The following is a 20,580-nucleotide window of genomic DNA, read 5'->3' as shown; positions in this document are numbered from 1 at the left end:
TTCACAGGCCCCAGTAAATCCTATCAGAGAGCCATCAAATATACGCCATGGGCCTGAAAGGATTTCTAAAAGCCACATTATTTCTTCTTCCATTAAAGGGAGCCACAGATTGCAAAAGCTACCAAGAATGGCAAGTGTATAATGCGATCTTCATCCAGATGGCCACTAAATATAGGGTACACGGTTGAGCATAGGAGATATGGAGTTAATCAAACGAATATATGGGGTACAGATATTTTGAATGGCAGCTGAAGTTATTACGTTTGTAGCAAATCATTAACTCTGAAAGGTATTAATTGAAAACAGGACATGAACAAGAATGCTTCCAGTCTCTGACAGCAAACAAGGGTATTCCTGAACCCATGGAGATCCAAAGCGTTAGCCTTCAGTTATCTTCCTCTGTAATAAGGATTATATTACTGTATACGATAAGACATGAATTATTCTTCCATTGCTACAGGTGGATGCAGATGACGTAATTACCAGAGATGAACAGATATTCCTGCTGTCACAGGCCATGCGTCAGTGCCAGGCTGAGATCATAGCTCACAAGTCCACATGGAAACAGCAGCCTTCCAATGGTGAATAGTTTTATATATACAGTAGTAGTGTTTCTCAGTGTCTAAGCTAGAAAGTCAAAGAAATATAAGGTAAGTTCCCAAACCTGGAGGTGTCACAATTATTCTTAGCAGCCATATTAACTTCTATAGGGACCACTGTGTGAGAGGACCAAGCCACTACACACATAACTAAAGTCTTTTGGGCCCCGGTGCAATCTTTTGTCCAGGGCCCCGTACCTCATCCCTACAGCAAATTCTTGATAGTGATGGTTATGGATGCTAAGGAGTTTAATCAACCTTAGTGTTGTTTGGGGAATCTGTGGGTCTTCTTGGTTTATGAGCCAGGTGGAATCTACAATCTCAATACTGATACCAGTGCTTATGGGCACCCTAAGGCTCCTGGGACCTGGTGTGACTGCACTCTCTGCACCCCCTCAAGTTACGCCACTGATAACTCACATTTGTAGAAATTTATGTCTAAAATGTTAACTGGAAGTCCCAAAGCAGCCAAACCAGCTTTGTTTCAAAAAATGGACAGTTTAACAAAAACTGGGGCAACATGGTGGCTCAGTGGTTAGTACTGCAGCCTTGCAGTGCTGGAGTCCTGGGTTCGAATCCCGCCAGGAAAAACATCTGCCAGGAGTTTGCATGTTCTCCCTGTGTTTGCGTGGATTTCCTCCCTTTCTACAAAAAAGACATACTGATAAGAAAAAAAAAAGCACATTGTGATCCCTATATGGGGCTCACAATCTACATACCCCCCCCCCCCCCCCAAAGAAAACAAAACAAAAAACTAAGGTACATAGAAAAAGAATGATGACTGCAGGATCTAACTGTACAGGGTTGGTTTGTAGTTTGCATAGGAGCTGTACACACAAAACGGTTTTGTTTGGACTATTTGCAGAGTTGATTTATTTTCTTATTATTTTAGACGCATTGGATGAATACATAAAATTTGTTGCATGCATGTTCATAACCTTAAAGGGGTTGTCCCATCTCAAGGATCCTATCTATACTGGTAGCTTATGTAAATTGAAGACTTTTCCTAAATATATTGCTTTAGAAATTCTGCTTTGTTTGGCTGCTATGTGACCTTATTCCTCCCATTGTTTACATAGTGTTACTATAGCAATGGACCTATAGGACCAGTGACGCCATTCACTAACTGCTCTTGCCAGCAGGACAATCGTTCAGCTAATTGCAGTTTGCTGATAAAGCCTGGTCTGTTATCTTGCTATGTAAACACACAGATAACACTGAGTCCATTCTGTACAAACAGTGCATATTATCTCACCGGCATAAGTGTTCTGTGTCCCGTTCAGTAAGAGGGAGGAGGGGGAGAGAAATAAAAGAAGTGAGAAGAACAGACTGCAGGCCAAAGCCTCTGAAACACTGAGATGGGAAAAACCCTTCAAAGGGAGTCTACCATCCTATGAAGCATATTCAACTGACACCACTGTGTTACAAACCACATAAACACATTACACTGATAAACATTATACCTGTGTTATGTATCTCCATGTAGATTTGGAGAAAAACAACTTTGTCTTATGCAAAGTTGACGTACACTTCTGGAGCACTGCTCCTATCACTCAGTATCCAACCATCTTCTGCCTGTGTCACCCCATGCAGTGAGAGTTACTATGACATCATCCATCTCACTTGAGCAGAAAGAAGAGTGCTCTCAGGGCTAAAGTCATACCCCAGTACTCCAACTTTATATATATATATATATATATATATATATATATATATATATATATATATATATGTATATATGCAACAATGGTGCGAACAGGTTTATTTGAAAAAAAAAAACCCTGCAAAATAAGTAAACCTTCACTTCAGGTATAGAATAGGCAAAATAAAATGCAACCTTAACTCAGGCAAATATGTCAAACAAAACCCTGCACGTCCGAGCACTAACTAAACAATATAACGCTAACTATACGAGTGGTTTACTACCAACCACATGAACAAGCAAAGTAGCATTATACGGTTTCACCAGACTCTCAGTATTTCAGTACAGACCCAGGCACTTCCTCTCGTTGCCAGGATCTGCCCTGAAGTGCAGACTCTGCAGCCTTTTATGGCCCAGTAACAAGCCCAAGACCCACGCCTGGGGCTGAGGCCTACTCAAGACCTGCCCTGGACCACACATATGTCAGAAACCTGGGGGAGATATACCGGGACTCCAGTACTCTGCCTGTCAACTTCTCAATATATATATATATATATATATATATATATATATATATATATATATATATATAAAAAAATTTTTTTTCAAATATATAAATAATATTACAATATAAATATCATAATATAAATTTAGATATATTTTGTGATCTAATCCTTTTAAAATTGAATTTAGAGGTAGCATTCTATTTTAGAATGTGAATTGCTATTTCTTTTTGCTTCTAGCATCCGTTTGTCCTCCTCAATGGGATGGGATAATATGCTGGCCACAGGGATCACACAACCAGTTGGTATCTGTCGCCTGCCCAGACTACATATATGACTTCAATCACCAAGGTAAATCTAAAAGAATCCTTTAAGATGTGTAGTTTCTAATCCCATCTACAAATAGTTATGGATTTCTAATCTAAATATACTAGATGCTAAAATGTTTGCAAACCAAATTGACATGTTATTGGCACATTTTCTCAATGCCTTGGTCCATTGTGGGTTGGGATGTAGACTGGGATACAGATAAATGTCACCGCTCTTAATGTAACATCTTAAATTGGTACCTCACGTATTCTTTGTTTCCTTTTACTTCCTTATATTTCTTCAGGATTTGCCCATCGAAGATGTGGATCATTGGGTATGTGGTTTCAAGTACCAGGTACCAACAGGACTTGGGCCAATTACAGTGAATGCGTAACCTTTGTAAGCCCGGGAAAAAGAATCCAAGAAAAGGTACAGAACAGAACAGAATAGCGGTCTCTAACATGGGGCTCTCCAGCTATTAAGAAAACTTAAAGCATGCAGGCTAGGAGTTGTACTCTCGGAAAGCCAAGAAATGGAGACCACTGATCTAGACCCATGTTTTCATACAGAATTTACAGTTTAGGAATATAGGTATTTATTTTGGATTCTTTCTTTCTACAGGAGGTGTTTGATCGTCTGCGGCTGATTTACACCGTAGGATATGCCATTTCTCTAGCAACACTCCTCATTGCTCTCTGCATCCTATGTTACTTCAAGTAAGAATCTAAATGTAGCAGCTAACCCACTGTATAGGAGCAGATGTAAGATCAGTTACTACCAATTGACATAACTGTAAAGGAGTCATCCAAGTTTTCAAAATTGACAGCCTATACTTAAGATCAATTCTAGATAGGTGTGGTCTAATAGTCAAGACCCTCACAGTTCTGCTGTTTCCTGGACCATGCTGCCACTGCCATAGTTTACATACTTCTAGGCCTCGGGCAGAGCTGACTGCGCATGCCCACAGACCACAAGAAAATTCCTGCTTACAAAAGCTTACTGTGTAAGCAGCCATTCTTCTTGTGGGTGCGGGGCTGGAGCAGTCTGCTCTGCCCGAGGCCAAGAAGTTTGAACCCAGCTCCGGAAATAGATGCGCAGCAAGGCTGCTCCTGAAAAAGATGGAGGCGGTGCTGGAGATTACTCTCGCAGCATTGGGGACACCCCCAGTGCTGCGAGAGAACTTATTTGCATACAGACCGGGATTTCTACCGAATGGCGGCACGGAGAAGACATATAAAGGTAGGAGAAGAATAGCCTTTCTTAAGGCTATTCCTACGTGTGATCGAGAAAAAATGTGAAGCCCTTTACTAGTTTTGTCAGAATTGTAGCTACAGTGCCTTGCGAAAGTATACGGCCTCTTTGAACTTTTCAACCTTTTGCCACATTTCAGGCTTCAAACATAAAGATATCAAATTTAAATTTTTTGGGAAAGAATCAACAACAAGTGGGACACAATTGTGAAGTGGAACAAAATTTATTGGATATTTTAAACTTTTTTAACAAAAAAACCCCCTGAAAAGTGGGGCGTGCAAAACTATTTGACCCCTTTACTTTCAGCGCAGCATATTCACTCTGCTCAGTTCAGTGAGGATCTCTGAGTGATTCAATGTTGTCCTAAATGACTGATGATGATAAATAGAATCCATCTTTGTGTAATCAAGTCTCCGTATAAATGCACCTGCTCTGTGAAGAACTCCATAGAACTACAGGAGCGCACTGCGCATGCTCATGTAAGCGGCCACAAAAAAAAATGGCGGCCCGCTGGCAGAGCCGACTTGCGCATGTGTTGAATTTTGACCCCGCGCGGGCCGGAAGAAGACGCGTGAAGAGGCTGTTGCTGAAGAAGATGGAGCTGGCGCTGGAGAGAGTTCTCTCGCAGCATTGGGGATGCCCCCAGTGCTGTTTTTTAGCGCTGAGTCCCGTCACCAATGCTGTGAGAGCACTCATTTGCATACCGACAAAAACCGAGATTTCAAGCGAACGGCGGTGCGAAGACATCGAAAGGTAGAAGAATAGACTTTCTTAAGGCTATTCCGACATGTTAGTGAGAAAAAAATGAGTTTGAATGATAGGATCCCTTTAAAGTTTGCCACATGCCACCTGGAAGACACACCAAACATGTGGAAGAAGGTGCTCTGGTCAGATGAAACTAAAATCTAACCTTTTAGCCACAATGCAAAACAATATGTTTGGCGTAAAATCAACACAGCTCATCACCCTGAACACACCATCCCCACTGTCAAACATGGTGGAGGCAGCATCATGGTTTGGGCCGGCTTTTCTTCAGCATGGACAGGGAAGATGGTTAAAATTGATGGGAAGATGGATGGAGCCAAATACAGGACCATTCTGGAAGAAAACCTGTTGGAGTCTGCAAAAGACCTGATACTGGGACGGAGATTTATCTTCCAACAAGACAATGATCCAAAACATAAAGCAAAATCTACAATGGAATGGTTCACAAATAAACGTATCCAGGTGTTAGAATGGCCGAGTCAAAGTTCAGACCTGAATCCTATCAAGAATCTGTGGAAAGAGCTGAAAACTGCTGTTCACAAACGCTCTCCATCCAACCTCACTGAGCTTGAAAAGAAGAATGGTCAAGCATTTCAGTCTCTCGATGTGCAAAACTGATAGACATACCCCAAGCGACTTGCAGCTGTAATCGCAGCAAAAGGTGGCGCTACAAAGTATTAACGCATGGTCGCCGTAGAATTTTGCACGCCCCACTTTTTAGGTTTTTTTATTTGTAAAAAAGTTTAAAATATCCAATAAATATCGTTCCGCTTCACAATTGTGTCCGATTTGTTATTGATTCTTCCCTCCAAAATTAAAATTTGATATCTTTGTTTGAAGCCTGAAATGTACCAAAAGGTTGAAAAGTTCAAGGGGGCCGAATACTTTTGCAAGGCACTGGTATGTATTCCCTAACTAAGAGCAAAGACTCAGTTCATTGCACAGTTTTCTTTCTAAAAACCTCGGCCAATGCATAGTGGGTGATACAAGTATTTACTAGAACATAAGTATTCGGAGTGGTCATTTTTGTGGCTTAATCCCTTTAATATTGGTAAATACGATGTATTTAAAACCAGCGACTTCACTGTTACATAAAAGTCATCTTGGATTTTGTCCTCTAAACATGGACTGTTTATATGGCTACTTCCACTCATGTAGGCGGCTGCACTGCACCCGAAATTACATCCATATCCACCTCTTCACATCATTCATTTGCCGAGCTGGAAGTATATTTCTTAAAGATGCTGTGCTATATTCAGAAGAGGATGATGGCATACCAGTGGATGAAGTTGGAGCGGTCGGGGCTTCAAGGTTAACAGAGTTTGACTGGGTGAGTCTTGCTGGTACCATGTTATCATTATGTATACTGTAGTCTTAGGAGACTATTACTTCTCCTCGTAGAAGAAGTCTTAGGATCTCGACATTTTCCTTTACAACTTCATAGTGAATATATGTTAATGAGAATCACATTGTATGTGCAGAGATAATCTCCGAGAATGTTCTTCATCTGTTGTAGGCTGGATGTAAAGTGGCCGTCACCTTATTCCTTTATTTCCTGGCCACTAATCATTACTGGATCCTTGTAGAAGGTCTCTACCTGCACAGTCTCATCTTCATGGCATACCTGTCTGACCGTAGCTACTTCTGGGCACTGACTATCATTGGTTGGGGTGAGATTGCCTGATGGACATCTTATATTAGGTACTCGAACCCTACGGGTGAGAGTTGTTACAAGACAAGATTATTTCTGGTCATCATACGTCTTCACGTTACCTGTGTGCACATGGAGATTGTTTGTTACCTTTTCTCTTTCTTCTCAGGACTTCCAGCAGTGTTTGTGTCTGTATGGGCAAGCGTTCGGGTGTCTCTTGCAGATACACAGTATGTACAAAGTAACAACCCTTCTAATCCCTTTCCCCCTACGCCCAACAGCAGCACAACTGGGGTATTCCTGCCCCTATGAGCTGTTAGGACAGGTGGAATTTTTAATTACCTAACAGCTTTTGACCTCTATAAGAGGCCGGAAGACCTGCTCCTCCCTTGTGTTTTTTTCTGTCCTGTGGGACAGGACAGGTGGTCAGGGGGGGAGCAGATGTTCTGACCTCCTATAGGGGTCCACTACTCTCCCCCACCGGTACCTGACAGCAGAAGATCTTTTTCTGGACATCCTCTTTTTTCAGCAGAGGTCCCCTTCTCCCGGCGGGGACCCTGCCGGCTCGTGCACGCTCCTGTCCGACTGGGGCGCCGGGTCGGGGCTTTCCCCTAGGAACGCTAGACCTAGGAACCTTTCTCAGGTTCCTCCGGTCCGCCGTCTAACAGGGTCCGCCGCACATGCGCAGTGCGCGGGTCTCGCGGCGGACGGGAAGAGAAGAACCCCTAGACATGAGCATTGCACGGTAGTTCGGGAGGGGGGTCCCCCGGTCCTGGGGACCATACCTGGGTCAGATCCCCCTCCCCCTGTCTTCTCCCCTCCCCTTTTTTTTTTCATGAGATTCTGGCTCCGTTGTAGCCCCTACCCCTTGGGCGGGGCTCCGGGCAAACCCCCGCCCCCTGGCCTATTTAAGTCCCCTTAGAGCTTCAGTTAGAGCTTGTCGCTCCGGTTGCAAGCACATCAGTTGGTGAAGCTCCCTGGTCAATTTCTGTGCTGGAGAACTGTCTTCATTGACTAAGGTTTGGTGGACATGGCCGGGGGGGGGGGGGGGGGAGGGAGGTTAGAGAGTTGCATCTCTGAGTGCAGTAAGTAGTTAGTGTATCCTTTTTCTTCCTCCTCAGAATGTCTTCTTCTTCCTCCACTGTTCCGCCTAGAAGGAAGGCTACTTCCAAAAGGAAGCATCTGGCGTGCGCTTCTTGTAGAGTGTCGCTGCCTGATGACTCCCAATATCGCTTCTGTCAGGGGTGCAGGGCCCCCTCTGTTGAAACAACTCCCATGCGAGAGATGGTGTCCTGGGTGAAGGGGTACGTCCAGGACTCCATGAAAAGAATGGAAGCCGTCTCCCTGGCCAAGAGGCCACGGCTGGATTGCGAATTGTCCCTGCCGCCTCTGGAAAAGCTGCGCCTCAGGGATGTGGAGTCGTCTTCTAGTACGGAGGAGGAGAAGGAGATTTTTCCCCTGGACAAAATGTCCAGAGTATTCAAGACCCTAAGAATCAGAGACCGGGAAGGCGGAGAAGGCTCTAGCCGTAGGTCTCGTACCTTCAGGCCCTCTTCGGAGATGCTCCGCCTGATGGAGGGCGAATGGAGGCACCCGGAGAGATCCTTTGCGCCATCCACACGCTTCAAGGCACTTTTTCCCGTCTCTGAGAGTCAACTAAAGGCGTGGGGTCCCCCGCCAAAGGTGGACGTCGCCGTGGCCAAGTTATCAAGGCGCTCCATCTTTCCATCAGAGGACGGCTCGGGCCTCAGGGACCCCATGGATCGCCGAGTCGAAGGATCTTTGAGGCGTGTATATTCGTCCGCCTCTGCCCAGGCCTCTTTGGGCATGGTCGCGAATGAGGTAGCAACTGGCTTACGCGCAGAACTGTCATCCCTGGCCAAGGACATCGATTCCGGCGTGGATCGTGATGATCTCCTCGCGGCAGTGTCCGACATCACGCTGTTGGTGGATCACCTGACAGAAGCTACCCATTTTCAGACCCGTCTGGCAGCTAGATCCATGGCACTGGCTACTGTGGCTCGCCGACCCCTATGGCTGAAGCCCTGGAAGGCTGACCTTACTTCCAAAAATAGCCTCTGTGGTCTCCCCTTTGAGCCCGGACGGCTGTTCGGAAGGGAGCTCGACCATATCATGGAAGGCTGGGCCGACTCTAAGAGCAAGAACCTGCCACAGCCCCTTGAAGGTCGGAGTACCTCCTTTCGAGGAAGAGGCACTCGAAGAGGCACCAGAGGCCAGCGGCGATCCGGGAAAGGAAGAGGTCGGGGCTCATCTCGTGGCCGTAAGAATGCCCCCTTCTAATTCCCTCTCAGTACACCCCCCCCTTCCTACTCCCCCCCCTCCCCTGGGGTGGGCGGTCGTCTTTCCCACTATGTGGAGGCCTGGCGGCAGAATATTCGGGACCTCTGGGTCATCCAGATGATCCAGGAAGGTTATAAAATTAATTTTGTTTCCCAGCCACCAGAGAAGATGGTAAGAACCCGCCCTCTTCAGGGCCCTAAACAACTTCATCTGGAGAGATTGATTCAGGAGTACGTGGACAAGGCCGCGCTAGAGATGGTTCCTCGCGCAGAACAAGGCACAGGCGTCTACTCTCCAGTCTTCTTGGTCCCCAAGCCATCAGGCGAGTGGCGTATGATCATCGATCTCAGGTATCTGAATCACTTCATCCGCAGGCTGCGGTTTCGCATGGAAACCATAAGGTCAGTACTACCTTTCATGCACCCTGGAGATCACTTCGTCACTCTGGACCTAAAGGACGCCTACCTCCACGTACCCATCTTTCTGGCACACCGAAAGTTCCTAAGGATTGCCGTAGACATACAGGGGAAAGAGGCGCACTTCCAGTTCGCAGCCCTCCCGTTCGGCATATCCTCCGCCCCCCACACCTTCACAAAGGTCATAGCTCCGGTCGCTGCCGCCCTGCGCCTTCAAGGCATATTCATAGTCCCGTACCTGGACGACTGGCTTCTGAAGGCTCATTCAAAGGAGGTTCTTACCACGCAGGTGCAGACCGTCGTAGCTCTACTAGACAAGCTGGGGTGGCTGGTAAACTGGCAGAAGTCAGTGATGGTGCCATCAACACGAGTTCAGTTCCTGGGACTTATTCTAGACTCTCTCAACATGACGGTCTCTCTACCCTCTTCTCGCAAAAGGAAAATTGCTCGGGCGGCACATCATTTGTCTTCCACACGGAAGGTCACCATCAGGATGGCGATGAAGGTCCTCGGATTGATGTCCGCTGCCCTAGATGCAGTTCCTTGGGCCCTATGGCATATGCGCCCTCTACAGAACGAGATCTTGAGAGTCTGGAATCACAGTCCTTCAGGTTTACAGAAGCCAATCCAGTTAACCATCAGCACCCGGCAAACCTTGCCCTGGTGGACCTATCTGCGAGATGGGAAGTCCTCGGTCCAGCCCGCCTGGACCCTGTTGACTACAGATGCCTCCCTCACAGGCTGGGGAGCTCATCTGGGGGAGACCCCGGTTCAAGGTACATGGAATCAGCGGGAGAGGACGCACTCATCCAACTGGCGCGAGCTTACCGCAGTTCATCGAGCCCTTCTGTCATTTACACCACTTCTACGAGGGAAAGCGGTCAAAGTAAGATCAGACAATCTGACGACAGTCCACTACATCAACAAGCAGGGAGGAACCAGGTCCCCCTCGCTCATGCAAGTCACCAACCTGATCTTCTCCTGGGCAGAACGAAACCTCTCCCAGCTGGCCGCGGTACATATCCAGGGCCGCCTGAACATCCTAGCGGATCAACTCAGCAGAGGCCGACCGACCGCAGGCGAATGGTCCCTGAACCAGGACATCTTCCACTACCTGACCAGGAGGTGGGGTCTCCCCGAGGTGGATCTGATGGCCACCCAACACAATGCCAAAGTAGAAAGGTTTTGCTCCCTGTACCGGGAAGACAACCCTTTGGCTGTGGATGCCCTGTCAATACCATGGAGGTTCGAACTGGCATACGTGTTCCCTCCCATCCCGATGATACCGAAGGTATTGGCGAAACTCAGGCAGGACCAGACTTCGGCAATAGTGATCATGCCGTTCTGGCCAAAAAGGGCATGGTTCACCGACCTTATCCTTATGAGTCGGGGGAACTACTGGAGGCTTCCACCAGTCAGGAACCTGGTGTCACTGAACAGTCGGCCGTGCCTGGGCCTAGACAAATTCAACCTCACTGCCTGGAGGCTAACCGCGCCATACGCGCAGACAGAGGATTGTCCCAGGGAGTGCTAAGTACCTTAGCCCATTCAAGAGCAGAGGCAACCAATCAGAGCTACCAAAGGATCGCCCGGATATTCCGAGATTGGTGTACAGGCAGCCACCGCGATCCAGACAGAGATGCAGTCCTAGAGTTCTTACAGAACGGCTTGGAGAGAGGACTAGCACCTGCCACCCTCAAGGTTCAAGTGTCAGCTCTATCTGCTCTCCTGGAGACACGGTTATCACAAGATCCTCTTGTCAAACAGTTCCTTTGGGGAGGCTGCCAGGCTCCGCCCCCAGGTATGGCCCCCTGTCCCCAGGTGGGACCTGGCCGTGGTTCTACAAGGGCTATGTGCGCCCCCCTTCGAACCATTATCTGAAGTGGACTGGAAGTACCTGTCATTTAAAGTGACCTTTCTGTTGGCAATAACCTCCGCCAAGAGGGTTGGCGAATTGCAGGCTCTAGCAGCCTCCGAACCTTTCATAACTTTCTTTCCTGACAGAGTACAGCTAAGGTTCGTCCCAGGATTCTTGCCGAAGGTACCCACACTTCAGAACACCAATCAAGTGATCACCCTACCGGGCTTCTTTCCCTCCCCTGCCACTGAGCAGGAGGAGAAGCTACACACACTGGATCTGGTAAGAGCACTACGTATCTACCTGGATCGTACAGCACCGTTCTGAAGATCAGAGAATCTTCTGGTTAATGTGTTTGGCCACAATAGAGGCGCTAAAGCATCAAAGGTAACCCTGTCTAGATGGATCAGAGAAGCTATCAGCTGTTCCCTACGGGCTCAGAATCTTCCTGTTCCAGATTTCCTACGAGCCCATGCCACCCGATCAGTGGCGACATCATGGGCAGAGACACGGTTCCTCTCTCTAGAGCAGATATGTGCTGCAGCCTCTTGGAGCTCACAGCTGACTTTTGCCAAACACTACAGATTGGACTGGCGTACGGCCGATGCTACAGTATTTGGGCACTCCTTCTTGGCATCAGCCTGCCAGGAGGTCCCGCCCTAGGGGAGATAATACTTGCTAAATCCCCAGTTGTGCTGCTGTTGGGTGTAGGGGGAAAGAAAGATTATGAATGATAATCTGTTTTCCCTTAGCCCAAACAGCAGCACAAGGCTCCCTCCCTAAGAGGTGCTATTGTACAGATTTTGTGTATGTGTGTGTAGCTCTTGGCATAGATTGCTCTGTATATCATACTTGTTACTAACACAAGGGAGGAGCAGGTCTTCCGGCCTCTTATAGAGGTCAAAAGCTGTTAGGTAATTAAAAATTCCACCTGTCCTAACAGCTCATAGGGGCAGGAATACCCCAGTTGTGCTGCTGTTTGGGCTAAGGGAAAACAGATTATCATTCATAATCTTTCTTTCACAATTGTGATAGAAATTAGCACCATGTTGTAATTGGTCTGATATAATAATGCTGGATATTACGAAACTTGGGGTATGTGACTATGGGATCACAAAGCCACAGTGCAGCACCATGAGTAATATCTCTCAATGTGGTCACTTTACTAACAACAATTCTGTGTAACTGTGACACAATAATCCCAAAAGCCAAACCTGTCTTTTCTATCACTATCAACTTATCTAACAAAGTTCAAGGCGAGTTGCGTGTAAATGCAACTTCTTTGCTGCAGGTCAGGAATTTTTGCAGCAACCAAATTGCACCCTCATATAGTCATGAAACCTCAATGCAACAAGTTGTCCTCATGTGAGGTGGAACCAATGGACTAAACAGAACATTATAGTTGCCAAAACATTTGTTATCCTTAGTTCCTATTCTTTGCCAGACCACTAAACAGTTGAGGCAAAGAGAAGCGGAGCCTCTACATTAAAAGGGAATATGTATGGAAAGAAGTCTGGTTCTATTCTGTCCTCAACCTCATTGTCTCCTAGATGCTGGGACCTCAGTGCTGGGCCTATGAAGTGGATCTATCAGACACCGATTCTGGCAGCCACATTGGTGCGTTGAGTATTTATCCTCTATACAGTATACATATCTACACTATACACCCATAGATTTCCACAGACATCATAATCCTGACCCGTCATACTGCTATGACTAGTGATCTTGGTCAAGGATGTTGCAGTTGGTTTACTAAATCTAATCTAACCCAATGACATTACAAAAATATTTCTCTCATTCTAGGTCAATTTCATCCTGTTTCTGAACATTGTCAGAGTTCTGGCCTCAAAACTATGGGAAACCAACACAGGAAAGCTAGATCCCCGACAGCAATATGGGTGGGTATTAGAGACCCAATAACGTACAGTATATTATCAGTCCGCAGGTTTATCGGATGCAGTTGTGTAAGAGTTGGCGTTTATCTCTCTTCATCCAGGAAACTCCTCAAGTCAACGTTGGTCCTGATGCCACTCTTTGGCGTGCATTATGTGGTTTTCATGGCAATTCCTTATACAGAGGTGTCGGGGCTGTTATGGCAAATACAGATGCACTATGAGATGTTTTTTAACTCCTCACAGGTAACTTTTTGTATTGGATTTCTATAGTTAATGTGGCCATACAGTGTATTACGTATATTTGCATGGGGTGTGAAGGGATTGTTAGGAATACAGATGGATGAAACAGTAGTAGTAGAATAAAGTAAGACAAGTCCAGTTAGAGGGAAAGATTTATTATGCAAATAGTTCATGTTTATGGTGAATACACGTCCTCACTGAAAACTTCTTTTTTTTCTATAGGGATTCTTTGTGGCAATTATCTACTGTTTCTGCAATGGAGAGGTAATAAAGTAATGCAACAATAGTATGTCATGGGAGGAACTACCCATTAATCCGTCAGCCCATAAAGATCACCCAGCTTTGTAGAAGCCCAATGTGAAAGCATCAGCCATGAAATTCATTAGGTCAGCTCCCCATAGGAAATCCACCAAAGCAATAAAATTACTTTAAACTATAAGGCTTAAGACTCCACGGGACGACCTGCAGCTATAAAGCGCTGCGGAAAAAAAAAAAAACACAGCAGGAACATATTGCGGTTCTTCGCGCAGTGCTTTAAACAGAAAGTTCACAGAGTTTTCCTCTGTGGACTTTCTGTTACAATTATATCTACGGGGAAGGTGCTGGCGTTTCTGTAGATATAATTGACATGCCGTGATTTCCAAAACTGCCCCGGTGTTGGAAATTGCAGCGTGTCCACGCTGCAGTTTTTACCGCAAATTGAGGCAGTTCCAGCCCGTGGGGCCCAGTCTAAGGGTTGGGATTGCTAAATTGATCCTTCCTTTATCAATGTTCTATTCTAATATTTTGGATTTATAGGTCCCATGTAAATGAACATGAAAAGTGTTAGGTTTAGTTTTATTTTTTTTTTACAATAAGTCAATGGAGACGGCTTAATCGGCTTATACGCGAGTATATACAGTATTTATCAGGCTTTTCTGGTTTCATAATTTAGAGACATAGAAAAATGTATTGCAAAAGTGAATATATATATATATATATATATATATATGGACAAAACTATTGGTCCACACCTTCGTGAATGATTTTACTGAATTATTCAGCAAAAAAAAAAAAGAAAGTGGTTGTGTGTGGGCTGTATGTTCAGGCATGTAAATATAAGTGTCTCAGTTATCACAGTAAGTTATGAGGTGGTAATGTCCATAATGGTCATATCACTGCTGTACTGGATTAGCATAAAGCTGTCCGGTCAGTGCTGTAGCAATCCACCATTCGAGAAATCACTGCCTATTCATGTCACTATAATGCACTGGGCTCTGCTCCCACATCCATGGACCTTCAGGGAAACATAGTTAGGTGCAGTAATATTTGGAAAATGAAAAGATTTGTCGTCATTTTAGCTGTTTGCCAAAACATATTAAAGATATAGTTATATAATGTATATAGGCTCAAAGTGCAGACTCCGATTTAACTTGAGGTTATTCACATCCTAATTGGAGGAAGGGTATAGGACAGCTCTAATATGTAGCTGCATCTTTTTCAAGGGATCAAAACTAATTGGACAATTAGCTAAAAAGCTACTTAATGGGCCACGGAATCCATGAAGGAAAACAGTGGATGACCCAAAACATCCTTGCAAAAGCAACCTATAAGATTTTTAAGGCAAAGAAGTGGAATATTCAGCAATGGCAGAGTCAATCACCAGATCGAACATACCTTTAACTTGCTTAAGACAAAACTTAAAGCAGAAAGACCCACAAATAAGCAACAACTCAAGGCAGTTGGAGTAAAAGGAGGGAACCCAGCGTTTGGTGATGTCCATGGGTTCCAGACCTCTGGCAGTCACTGCTTGCAAAGGATTCTCTACAACGTACAATTAACATTTCATTTATGGTTTTGTTAATTGGTTCTACTAGTTTTTAGCCCCTGAAAGAGCCTTTATAGACAAATGGCTGCAATCCCTAAACCCAAATGATTCATGGGATATTTTTGTTCATCCCTTACATTAAACCCAATAGTCTACACTTCAATTGTATCTCAGTTGCTTCATTTGAATGCAAAATGGTGGCCGCAGAGCCCAAATCATGAAGCTTGTGTCAGTCCAAACATTTCTGGACATAACTGTACATCCTGCAAACATTCAAAGTCATATGAATAAGTCCTCAGTTCGTGAAACTTCTTAAATATTCCAGATCAGCTGAGCATGGGTGGTATTATAGAAAGGGGAAGAGTTTAGGATCTGTCTTGAATTGGCAGATCACGTAAAGCTATAAAGGGGGTCATCGAGTTTCACCAATTCTGTTTAAAATGGAGGAAAACTCGATGGAGTAGCTGGTGTACACCACCACCTCAAGGACCCAAGAAAGAGAGGCCGTGGCAAGCCAAGACTCCAGGAGGAGAGAGACCTAACACTTGCCTGATAGAGGGGAGATCTAAGAAAGAGAAGGACCTGGATGAGGAAAAATCCCAGGGAGGCTTGGAACAAGATTGCCAAGAGGCCTGGACTAGAATAGAGGGCTACTAGGAGTGAGAGTCACAGGAAGACTGCACGAGAATGAGCCGATGCCTCTGAGGGAGGAAATTATTAAAGGTGGACTACACATAGTCGTGCAGACACAATTCAGTTATTAAAGGGGCTCTGTCAGCAAAATTATGTTGATAGAGCCCTACATATGCGTGCATAGCCTTTAAAAAGGCTATTCAGGCACCGTAAAAGTTATATTAAACTACCCCCCCCCCCCCCCCCCCGTTTTAAAATAATACCCAAAAAAAGAATGTGCTCTACTTACCGAACGTGCAGGCTGGGCGGGCATTCGGGGTGTGTCTTCTTCTTCATCCACGCCTCTTCTTCCTCCGATGTCCTCGGGTCCCGTCTTCCTCCGGCGTTCGCGAACGGACGTTGATAAAAAAAAACAAATAGCCTGGGCGCATGCGCAGTAGCCGTAGTAGAAGCCGCGTGCTACTGTGCATGTGCCCAGGCTATTTTTTTATATCAGTGTCCATTTGCGAGCGCCGGAGGAGGACGGGACCCGAAGAAATCGGAGGAAGAAGAGGTGTGGACGAAGACACACCCTGAATCCCCGCCCAGGGTGCACGATCCATAAGTAGAGCACATTCTTTTTTAGGTTATTATTTTGAAACGGGGGGGGGGGGGGGAGGGGGAGTTTAATATAACATTTACGGTGCCTGAATAGCCTTCTTAGAGCCCCACATATGCGTGAATAGCCTTTATCAGCATGATTTTGCTGATAGAGCCCCTTTAATCACGCCGTAATGTATAGAAAACACTACAGAGTAAAAATACAAGTAAAGCAACTCGGTCATAAAATGACCTGCTACAGACACTCAGTCTCACTGATAGGTCCCCCAGAAAAAGTAGTATTGGTTACAATGTGGCTCAATAGAATAATGGGAGATCTGGTGGAGGAAGAGAAACTTCTGCCATCGCCACAGAGAAGAACTAGGTAGAGCCAAAACAAAAAAAAAGGGTCAGCCCTGTTGATCTCGCGAAAAGGGACAGGCCACAAACTCCTCTAGAGGATACAGCATGCTGGAAAATGGACGAGAGGAAAGCATTGCCCACAAACCTGGAGACATAGAGGGTTTCAGAGAGGTGTAGCCGAACTTCCTTGTACATGCCCCAGGAGGGGCGCAACACAGGAGAGACCCCTATGGAGCGCGTTTAAGCAGGTCTCGATGCCAGAAGGCATCTATGAAAAAAAACAGAAAGGAGCCAGCTGCTACGAAGGCCACCATAGCGGCTCCAGTGGAGGGAAAATCCACCCTCGGGGAAAAAAAGGGGCAGCAGAGCTGACAGAGCAGCGATCTGAGAAGGCAGCTGTTTCAAAGTTTCCATCTCAGACTGGTTAGCCTGGCAAGGGTGCTATGGCTCAGTAAAAGAGGTCGTCAAGTCTGGGAGGAAGAAACTGCCAGAGAGGGGCGGGGGAGCAACCACACAGCAGAGCAAGGTTTTTACGCTGCATTCTGCGCAGTGGCTGCTGTTCCTTTCTGTAATGGCTCCAAGGCTGGACACAGCTGTGTGCATGAGGCTTTATGGAGATAGCAAAATAGAGGATATATGTAATCCCTGTGTACTATGGTTTACTTGAATAGCATTCTAAATAGAACAAGCTGCAGCATATGCTGGAGTTATAAAAGCAACATAAAATAAATAAAAGCTGTAACACGCTTGACTTAGGCTCAAGTATCTTAGAAAACCAAATACACGATAACAAAGGAAGTACCTTTGGCAGATCTAAAAAGAGATATTGAGATGATTTAAACTACAGTAGACGGTTTACAGACTTTACAAGTACCTGTGCTAAGAAGTGAGCACTGGAAAGAAGAGAGGACCGAAGGGCTCAGGCCGGACCGAAGGGCTCAGGCCGGCAGCATAAAGGACATGAGAGACAGCAGCCAAGGAGCGAGGACATGGGGTTAACCTAACAAGCCATAGGAAGAATGTTCCAACGCTGACTGCAGCAGTATAGGATGCGCAGAGAGAGGTCCTCGGTGTGAAGGTCTCTCCAGGAGCGGAAAAAAAAGCCCAAAATCTGTTACATATACTAGAGAGCTGTAGGGACATTGGTCTAATGCTAGAAGTAGGAGTATCTACTTGCCCTTTAGTCCAGCCTTCATGTGACAATCAACAAGTTGAGATTTGAGAGCTTTGCTTCCTTGTTCCTCATCCTCCCTTTTAGTGTAAGATCCAAAATGGACTGACCTGAATCTTGACAGGAGTCCAGAACAAGCCTAAATCAGTTGGTCTAAATTGGCCAGTAACTCCCTGAACAGATTAACCCCTGAGAGAAGAGTCCAGGATTGAGGAGGGGGGAGTAGAATACTCACCCATCTCTCATTCCTCTCATACTTACCCATCTGGCGTCTTCAGACGCCGCAGGGTCACCTCATCAAAGATACCTCGCACGTAGTAGTGGGGTCACCAGAATCTCCAGCCGCCGATGTAGCAAATAAAGGATGGGGACTGGGTGACTGCGAGGCACTCTATAAAAGAGCACTTGGGCCCGCAGGGGGTAGACTAGCGTGGCGTACACGTGGACAACCCCCTACCCCTGAAAGAGGAAGAAAAATAAAACTGGTGTAAGACAGAAAGACCGGAATCAGGCCATGACTGCCTCCTATGACACTAGGTTCAAAACTGTCTTAGTGCACCATCTGTGAGAGGGTATAAGACTGTGTAGGCAGAGCCAACAGCCTCGTTTTCCTAGTGTCTGCCTCCTAGTGGCCGGGTCTATACACAAGGTTCTGTGTCCCCCAGTGAAATATGCAAGAATGAGACGGAGCTTGGTAAATGCCAGGGAAAGATTACCTGCCTGAATGCATTGTGCCATTTGTAAAGACAGAGAAGGGATAATGTTGTGGGGCTGCTTTCAGGGTTTGGCTAGGACCCATACTTTAAGTGGATGAAAAGCCTAATACTTCACTATACCAAGACATTTTGGACAATTGCCGGGGCAATGAACTCTATTGTCTGATTAGGCTGAATTCACACTAGCAAGCATTTTGCAAATCTTGTATATATTTATAGCTGTTTTTCCTCACTAGGTACAAGCAGAAGTGCGGAAATTCTGGCTGCGCCGAAGCTTATCTCTGGACCTCAAACAAAAATCTCGTATGACCAGTACTGGAGGCAGTTGCCACTATGGAGGGGTGTTGTCCCATACCACAAACAGCATTTGTCTAAGTATGACACCCAGAGGCAAACAACTGCCAGTACCAGTGCAGTCTACCTCCTACCTGCCAGGATACTTCTCTGGTATATCACCCTCTGACAGCAACCCACTGCAAGGGGGCACTGAACAGACTTGTGGACTCTCATAGGTATACGGCGAATAATCTCACTTTGGCTACAATGAGAGTGTAAGAAGAATCTTATCTTTAGCACTTCTGGCTTCATGTCCAGCTGATCTTGAAGGGGCCCAGGCGCTCTTATGAATGACTGTACTGCTGCCTGTGACTTCTGGCTCTTGCACATTCCTTCTGTCCCCAAAGACAGTGTTTTGATAATTTGGGACTCTTCCATTGACTACAGTTCAGGAAAATTGTCTCCATTAACAAAAGATCAAATATAAGCAACTTTTCTGGAATTTAAGGTTTGCCTGCTATACAAATATGGTTATCACATGGTTAAATGGTTTGTCTGGTTTTGACAATCATGAAATATTCTATGCTGGACTTTTCATTTATTAGCCAACTATAAATAGCATTTCTTATTCTGTAGGATCTGACAAACCTGTGCAGAATATGGACAGCCCATTAATTTCTGCAAAAAGTGCAATGCCTTATTTGTCCTGTGGAGGCACTATAGAGTTACTGAACACTGGACAAGTTTCTAACCATTTTTACACCTTTTCTAGACCTCATTTACAATGAATATTCCTTTTTTTATACATTTCATATCTTAAAGGTCTTGAACTGATGATAATGCAATTATAGTGTATGAATGAAATACTGTGAGAAGCTTCTTTATGAGCTATAGAATGGCTTACAGCTTGAGATACCTTTTATTTATGTATAAACTGTCAACCGCTATTACTATATAAACACATTTTTATTATATTATAGTATGACTGAAATGAATAAGAGCTAAGAAACCGCATATGTGGTTATTAATTGCAATAATGACACTTATTATACATGTCACCTGTCTGGTAATGGCCATTATTGTTGTACTGACCATTGGCATACAGGTGACATGTATAGTAGGTATTACTGCAGTTAGAAATCATAGGCAGTTCTTCAGCATAAAAGCACCTTGTAAACCCAACCTACAATTCTTTAATTTGGCACAATGGGACTGCTTTGTTCTGATTTAAGATGATCAGATAATCACAATTAACTGAACAATTACTACTACTAAGGACACTTCCCTTTATTCATGCCACGACCCCTACTTATATCAGCAATCCTGACTGGATAGTGACAGTGGGTGACATACCCATTCGGCAATGGCAATGTGAGACAAAGGCAAGTATAAAAAACCAACCAAACATCTAACTGAAATAATTAACGCCAGCAATTTGGTTAATTCAGTTGACTTCTGGTTTCAGATAGTTTGCAATTAATTGTCCTGCCCTATTACACATTTATGGCATTATGGTCCTTATAGACCTGGGGTTTAGTGTCCGAAATCGCCCTGTTTTAATGCAATTTGCAGTTGCATTAAAAAAAAAAAAAAGCCTTTATACTT

General features: G+C 45.2%; 1 pseudogene; it reads left to right on the top strand.

Moving 5' to 3' along the window:
- The first annotated feature begins 465 nt into the window (after window positions 1-465).
- LOC142209630 (parathyroid hormone/parathyroid hormone-related peptide receptor-like) lies at window positions 466-19,386 on the top strand (annotated as a pseudogene).
- The last annotated feature ends 1,194 nt before the right edge of the window (window positions 19,387-20,580 follow it).

Source organism: Leptodactylus fuscus, chromosome 6 (genome assembly GCF_031893055.1).
Source record: "Leptodactylus fuscus isolate aLepFus1 chromosome 6, aLepFus1.hap2, whole genome shotgun sequence".
NCBI classification, from domain to species: Eukaryota; Metazoa; Chordata; class Amphibia; order Anura; family Leptodactylidae; genus Leptodactylus; species Leptodactylus fuscus.
The sequence above is the reverse complement of the archived record's forward strand: the minus strand, read 5'-3'. Positions and strand labels throughout refer to the sequence as shown.